Source organism: Ctenopharyngodon idella, chromosome 9 (assembly GCF_019924925.1).
Source record: "Ctenopharyngodon idella isolate HZGC_01 chromosome 9, HZGC01, whole genome shotgun sequence".
In the NCBI taxonomy this organism is placed as follows: Eukaryota; Metazoa; Chordata; class Actinopteri; order Cypriniformes; family Xenocyprididae; genus Ctenopharyngodon; species Ctenopharyngodon idella.
In genome coordinates, this window is record NC_067228.1 from 32,794,963 (window position 1) to 32,803,642 (window position 8,680).

The 8,680-nt window shown below is 33.3% G+C and overlaps 1 long non-coding RNA gene across 1 annotated transcript in view; it reads right to left on the reverse strand.

The window, feature by feature from the left end:
- Positions 1-245: 245 nt before the first annotated feature.
- Positions 246-8,680, reverse strand: part of LOC127518964 (uncharacterized) — a 38,852-nt gene continuing 30,417 nt past the window's right edge. Inside the window, exon 4 of the long non-coding RNA XR_007931695.1 lies at positions 246-4,902. This is a non-coding gene — a long non-coding RNA (uncharacterized LOC127518964). The remainder of the gene's footprint in view (positions 4,903-8,680) is intronic.

The window sequence follows — 8,680 nt, forward strand, 5'->3', positions numbered from 1 at the left end:
TTGGTCATTTAACATTTCTGCTGTTCACAGAAAACGAGGATTAATTCTATTGTGACGCTTCAGTTTTAACAGTGAAAGAGCATGATGCAAGATGTTAGTAGCTAAACATAGTGGCTAAACATTTAAAAATATTTGAAAACTGTTTAGTTTTCAAAGTTTTGTTTAGCTACTAACTTACCTAATGCCCTTTTGCCATTTAAACTGAAGTGTCACAATAGAATTCGTGCTCATCTTCTGTGAACAGTAAAGCCTGCCTTCTTTTTTTTTCAGCTTATGAATTCAACTTTCTACTGCTACCAAGCATTGTAGTCACTAAATATATCCTTTGTAACCTCATCTGAACTTGTTCTAGAATATTTAAAGGGACGTTATTGTGCCTTGGAAGCCTGTCTGCATGTTTCCTTACAAGGTACCTACATACAGAAAACACTGCCTGTTTAGCTGCCTTCGATTTCAGAAATAACCATATAGACTGTCATTCTTCATCTGTAGATCAGTCCATACACTGGAGCTCTTGTTAGGGGGATTTCACAAGGCCCTGTGGATATATGGTGTGTGTAAACACGTTCATTTAAATTAACGGACACAGTAAAAAGGAGACTCTGGTAAAGGAATGTCACTCTACATTAGGTCATCTTTAAAGGAAGTGAGGTTTACTGCCACTTATTGGACACAGATGAGCCAATCAGAGACAGATTTGCCTTCCCATTCTGTTTGGAATGATGCATTGTGGGTCAACTATATACTATGTACTGCCAACAATTTGTGTGCTGCATTGTTGTTGCAATGCAAGGTCTTAATATGTACATATTTAATGAATTCGAACTGCATAATAGTATACTACTCATACTACTTTTACCATATCTTTCTATGGCAGAACTAGTAAGAGCATAATGTGCTAACTTTTGGCAGTTTGATTACTTCCGGTTGAAGCTCTTTTTACATACTGCAAATTTTGGCAAATATTGTTTGTTATCTGGTTTTCTATGCACAGAAATTACCATAGTGTACATACTGCAGAAACTGTAATAATAGTATGGTAGTATGCCATTCCAAACATGATCCAACATGTGCGCCATCTACAATCTACCATGCTGTTTTCAATATTATGGGTGATGTAGGTTATGTATGACTTTTCTTAAATATCCTGACATGATTTTCTTAGAACGTTTCTCTCACATGTTTCTGCTTAAGGCACGTTGTTTCAGCAAACAAATTAACAGTAACTGTAACAGTGTCACCGCACAGTAAATAATGTGGCTCTCCGTTTAAATACTGTAACACTCGCATATCACCTTTCAAATTTTGCAAGTTGTGTTTTATGTGGTCAGAAACCTCTGGTATCTATAAGTGAGGAAATAATTGTTAAAAAGTGTCTAATGCAAAATAAATGTGTTGCAGAACTCAACACTTGGCAATAAAATCACTCAAAGACCAATGTCTCTCCCACAAAAAAGTTTTAAAAAACAAAATGCTTAGCTAATATATTTTGTCAGTCATAAATTCAGATACTGGGATGAAATCAAGCAAATGAAATTAACACAGCATGTTCAAAATATTTTCCCAACACTAAAAACATCTCCACAGAAGGGCATCAGAATTCAGACAAAACCAAAGACTGGAGAAAAACATTTTCATACTCAAGCAAGATCATTTGCAATGATTCATTGGTGTTTTCCATATGATGTGAATTACTGTGCTGGCTTCCAGTCCTTCAGTCTTTTTTGAGTCTTTTCAAGTTTTTGAGTCTCTTTTGGTCTTTGATATTGTATGGAAATGAGACATTTTAATGGGAAATCAAAACCATGTGAGCACACAGCTGTGATGAGATGAGTTTGTGGGCGGGGTTTAGTCTGGTTGGGGCGGGGTTTGTCTGGTGCCACTCAAGGGAGGAGATCCTTAATATCATCAGGAAATATCATCTGGAATGACCTGCAGTAAAACACTGAGTGCACTTCAGCCGCTGATGTTGGAGGTCACTTCCTGTGGCTCAGTAAGCACACTCATTCAGTCTGTTCTGAGAACAGTGTTGCTTTCAGTCAAATTAGGTGAGCATCCAGCTATGGTGCAGTTGCTGTCTGCAGCCTCAGGGTGAGAGGGATTAATGCTAGCAGACACTTCAGAATGACTTCATGACACACCTCTAAGTTATTTAACACAAATAAAAAGCACCAAACATTAAATATAAATGCATAAATAAAATTATTTAAATAGGACACCTTAAAATAAAGTGTAACCAAAACTTTTTTTAAGTTAAAGAGAATCCAAAAATAACAATTCTGTCCTCGTTTTGTATGCTGTTATTATTTTTTCTCCCTGTGAAACACAAAAGTACACATTTACCAAAATGTCCTGACTGCTCTTTAGCATTACAATGAAATCATTTAGTGATCAGTCTCTGTCAAGCTTCAAATGACCAAAAAAGCTCAATTAACACACATTGACTATAAATGTAGTCCAATCAGATTGGCTTCTTATTTTCAATTACCGCTGTAATTGTAGAAATGTGACATTCACAATATATACACAGATAGGATTAATTTATTCAATATTAATTTCTTTGAGTGAAATTATCTAATAGGGGGTTTCTGATAAGGTTTGTCTGGTGTGCTGCGAACCTGCTTCTTCATTTCAAATAATCAGTATTTTTTTTAGGCTACTGATATATGACTGGAGTCTTTGTCTCATGTGGGTGCCCTTGTGAAAAAGAAGTGTGCTTAATTGTATTAAATGTGCACTTGTAGTATACATCAAATCTTAAAGAAACCCTGTGGTGAAAATCAAGTTTTTAATGTTGTTTATATGTCTTTATGTGTTTTGAATGTGCTTTAAGACAAACCATGTGCAAATACATAAGTCAACACCATTGCTGAGTATTTTCTCCATAAAACTGCAGTGATTTAAAGACAAAAACACAGTTTGAAATTGCTGGTGTTTCTGACGTCACAAACTACCTTGTAACCAATCACGTCAACATGCCGGCGAGTTTTAGCATATTATTAACTATTACCGCTCTGAAGCAGGAGAGTCACAAGAGAAGCCAGGTTATCCTGGTATATTTTTCTGTTGATATGAAAAATCGTGTAGATTTAGCAATATAGTGGGTGTATGATGAACTATATGCGCTTCTCCACTGATGTTCTGAGTTGTTCAAAGCGTTTGTAAGGATACTGATTGCTAGAAGGCAGCTGTCTGACTCTGAGATGGCGAACGGGAACATGGTTTGTGTAACATTAGCAACACATTATTAGCTGTTTTATAGCGTAGTCAAGCAAAAGGCTAATCATATTAATTACCGTTATGTGTCCGACGTTAGTAAAAAAAAACAATAGCGCAGCATTTACATCAGTAAGTTGACCAAGTGGGTCTCTGAGCTTGTGTGAGCGAGTGGAGGCGGGGCTAATTAGCATATTCATTGATTCGCGTATACTAAATGAGGCAAGGGTGTAGAGTTACATTCAAGCTATTTTAAGGCATGAAGACATTTATTTTCACAGGAAAAAAAGTTTTAATATGTAATTTTGTTGATCAAAAATGAGTTTTAAGGGATAAAATTGACTACAGGGAGACTTTAAAAGTATGTTATATATTAAATATATTAGATTATGTAATATTAATATTAAGCGCACTTAAAGAGAGTACACTTTCATGACAATGTTTCATAACACACTTAAGTACACTTTTAAAAAGGTCACTTTGTAATAATTTCAAATTAAAAGTTTTAACTTAAAATACATTTTAAATCATTATGTTTTATAATAATTTTTTGACATGGTTTAAAGAAGTACACATTTTTGCTGATGCTAACTTACTAAAGCACCTATAAAGCACAAATACATGATGTACAAATGTCAATAGAAATGACATTCAAGTATAATTTATGGTAAAATGCTTGTCAGTACATTCAGCAGTACACATTTAACCATATTTCAAAGATGATAGAAGTAATTAAGAAATTACCTATAAAGTTGTACTTAAGTTCTACTCAAGAGTGGGTCAAAAGTTCACTCTAAAAGCATTTAATATGTAAACTATAATAAATTTTTATTTAATTGGAATTAACATGCAAGTGTCTGATAACATTGCATTCAGTTGTTCTTCTAAAGTATATTATTTGTGTAATAAGTACTCTTTTTAAAGTTTTTTCACAAGGGTATACATGATTACATACATAATTTATGAAAGTAAAGGCTGTTTGTTTTTTCATGTGTAAAACATTTTAATAATGATAACATACTGAGTAAACCTTTAAGTTGTTCTCTCATATCTCATTCATATTCAAACCTGGATATTCAAGATATGTTTACCCAGGTTTAACACAACACATTATGATGCTTTGAATGTACTGTAAGCGTGATGAGATTTATGACCTTTAAAAGAAAAGACTGTGAATCAATGACTTTATGTTTTATGGAAAAGAGCAGCGTGAACTTTTGCTAAACTTCTCATTTTGTGTACCACACAAGAAAGTCAAACGATGTGGGTTTTGAACAACATGAGGGTGAGTGAATGTTGAAAGAATCTGAAAGAACATTTCATTTTTGAGTCATGTGCTCAGACGTTCAACCTAGTGATTTGAAGGCCACACTAAGACATGAAGCTCATCTGACGCGCAGCAGGGAACATCTATCTAGATTTTAGATCAATATCAACTGACGCAGATGTCATTAATTTTCTCAAAAAATAATACATTAAACAACCCCAGCAAACCCAGCATGCACATTAACTGCTGATTTGCATAACAGAAGCTTTGCTCAGACTCGAGATTTGGACTTTAAATGTAGATGAAACACAGAACCTGACGCAGGGAATTAATAATTTTGAGTGGAACATCAAAGGCTGGCGTCCTCTCTGCTCCAGTGGGGACAGCAGCGGCCGCGTCTTCCTTCTGCACGTTACGTCCTGTTTGGGATTAGAGACCAATGAAGAAGAAGCCATTAGAGAAGATGAAAAAGAGTTTAAAAACAGCAGGATGCTGGGTAATTATTTCCTAAATGCACGACATCCTGATGTTGCACTGAACAATGTGGCTCCCTTGCAGTGCGCACGGCACAGGTATGACAGAGATGGCATGCACACGCTCTCCCTCTCTCTCTCTCTCTCTCTCTCACACACACACTCAGCCAAACCAGAACATACATACTCCATCACACACACACACACACTCAAAATGAAAAGCAGATGCTTCACCGCAGAAACACAGCCCTGCACAAACAACACAAATACTTGTTATTCTTGTTAAAAGTTTACGTATCAGACTGCAGTGTTGTACTAAAGGATTAGTGTGACAAACTGCATTAAGGTTTCAGTGGTTATGCAGTGGAGTAAAAACAGTAAAAATAGGGTAAACCCTTAAGTGCATGTCTCTACACTGTACATGTTTGGCACAGTTTGGCTGTATATGGTGTGCATATAAAGGTCTGGGAAACAGTCATAAAATTTGTATTATAAAAAGGACATTTCAATCTCTAAATTGCCATTGAATGAGTTGAAGCTGTTCTAAAATACCCAATATAGACATTCTTGTGAGATCAGATGAATTCTTTTTAATTTGATTTGTGATCAAGTTAATGGGTGTCATATGACAGTACTCTTTACCATCCTTTTAAAGAGAATACTTATTAGGGAAATAAAGAACATACCTAAGTGTGAACTGACAATTACATGTTATGTACAATTAAATGAAACTGTATTATAGTTAAAATTTATATTAAATGCAACTTTAGAGTGCTTTTTTTTTTACCCACTTCAGTAGGACTTAAGTAATCATTGTAATCATTGTCTTTGAAATGGGTTATAGCCTACAGCCGAATACTGACAAACATTTATGGTAAACTAAAATACACTTTAATGTAATCTCAATTCAAACTTGTATGTCATGTATTTAAATATATTTGTAATTACACATTTGTAATGATAAAGTTGCAATTTAGTACATTTAAAATATATTAACTTTAAATGTAATATTGAATAACGCTGTTAGTTACAATTATTAAGTACGTTAGTCAACGCATCAAAATAAGTGTACCTCTTTAAAGCACGACAACATTGTTATTAAAACATAATGATTTAAAAGGTACTGTAAAGTTAAAGCACTTGATTTGGCATTATTACAAAGTGCACATTTTAAAAGTGTACTTAAGTGTGTTAAGAAACATAGTCATGAAAGTGTACACTCTTAAGTCGTCTTTTATTTCATTATAATTTGTAAATACCATTTTTAATATATGGGTCATTGACGAATAAGGTTTTTAAAAGTGTAAAAAAAAAAAACTTAATGGAGATATAATTAATTTTGAAGTATTATTAAGAGTTAACAATGAGATTATGTGGTTTTTATAATCAATTAACACTGCTTTTGTCATTTTTTTACAAGATGGACAAAATTTGTCACCAAAAAAGTCATTCGGTTTAACCAAAATTTCAGTTTTACCGAATGACACTTTTGGTTATACAGAATGACGATATTTTCAAACAATGCTAACAGGCTGATATCTAGCTAGCTAACAAAAGGACAATCAAACATTTTATATTTAGTACAAGTTTTTAAAATAGTACAACATTTTCCATGCTTTATAGCGGTTGTACCGAATAACCTGATGTTTCGGGACATGCGTATGAGCAAGTGAAAACATGAATTTTTCAAATAGTTAAGAGAGAGTTAGTTACTTTGCTTCATGACCATGTGGTCCTTTGCAGGTGTCTAAATGATGTCACATCCTGTCACATGATATTGACCACATAACATGATCCAAAATGATCCCTTTTTATTGGTTACTCCGAATGACATCAATGAAATTCATTTTTCCGGACATTTTTTCTCATAACAAAGCAACAACTTCTACACATAATTTTAATACCATTTTCTACTATGTTGATATATGATGTTATAAAATCATGCCAGAATAAAAAATATATACATTTATTACATTTAAAGATATTTCAATCACAAATGAAATGGCTGCATTGGCCTGTGGACGGTTAAACCGAATGACCTTTGACACTTCAAAATCTTTAAAATACCTTTATATGTAGCAAAATATGATTAAAACCTTTTGGATTCAATAAAAGAGATCTTGTTGTACTACCTTACATACTTTGGATGTCATATCTTTGTTTTTTATTATTATTAAGGCATTTGGACAAAAAAATGACCTGTTACGTCATTGACCCATATATATATATATATATATATATATATATATATATATATATATATATATATATATATATATATATATATATATATATAAACTAGAGATGCACTGATGTATCGACCAACAATCGGTATCGGCCGATAAAAGCTACTATTATAACTATCGGCCTATTGTTTAAAAACTGCAGATGATCAGGGCCAATTATATCCTGTCAATCAAAAGGGAAAAACGTGTCAGACTGCAACTCATACATACTGTGTGTGAAGAAAATCACTCTAGTGTTGAATTTTAACGCATTAACAGTTTAAAAATACTGATGTTAAAGCAGGCTCTTTTTGACCCTATGAATCACCCGTAGTTCAAGCCAGGGTTGCCAGGTCTGCTTTTTTTTTCCTACATCAAATATTATTTGTAGCGCCTCCCATCCAGTAATCGCAAAAAGCTTTGTGCTTTGTTACTTCTGATAAGAATTAAAGTTTCAGTTTTCAAATTCTGTCCATTTTATCATGAAATTTCTTCCTCTTCAGTACAAGTTATATCTCGAAAAACATGCATGAACATCAAAGGTATGTTGAACTTATCGGAATGTATCATGTCTCATGTAATTACTTTATTTGTGTTTCAACCGTGGAAAGATGTCAATAAAACAGCTTGTGAACAATGTCACATCATGTCACATTTACCTCAGGAATGTTTTCCAATGTTCACAGTTCCTTAGCTATCTATATATAAAAAACACCAGAGAGGAGCTTATTTACTGTTAATTATATGTTTGTGTAAAATATGCCATGAAGACAAGTGCTCATGAAAACTGTCTTATGTGATACTGTTTTATACAAACATTTCAGTTTTTTTTTTTAGAGTGATTTTGAGAGAGAAATTTAGTATCAGTGCATCTCTAATATAAACTTTGAACATTGGGTGAATCAGAAGATTGTCTTGTTTAATTTGATATTAAATATCCACACTTTTCAAATAATGTTAAAAAAACTAGTAACTTCATAAAATATCACAGACCCACAAACATACACAAAATGTGCTAGTGTATTAGCCAACATTTGACAATTTAGACAATAGAGACAAACACATTGTTTTTTTTAAGCTATTCACCATAATTTGTCATTTTGTATCTAAAATTTAAAACAAATAACTTTGATTACAACAATAATTTCATGAATGAAACATAAAAAAAATGTTGCAACACTCCCGATTTCCCCTTATATTTAATTATTTTTCATATATTAATTACTTATTTATGTACCATTTTGCATTATGTCATTTTATAAAAGGAATAATCTCAAGTGATTTTACCCTGATAATGTGTGGTTTCAGTATTGCGCATGTTTAATGTGTTAAAATCTCTATAGCACACGTCCTCTCGTGGCTTTATTGCTTCAATAAAGATGTAGAGACTGTTATGACGCCATGCTGCAGAAATAAGCAGAGCACATTCACTCTGTTCTTCTTGTCAACTTAACCTCCCCTTCATAAAAACATTCAAAAAAAGACCCCTCCTCCAGGCA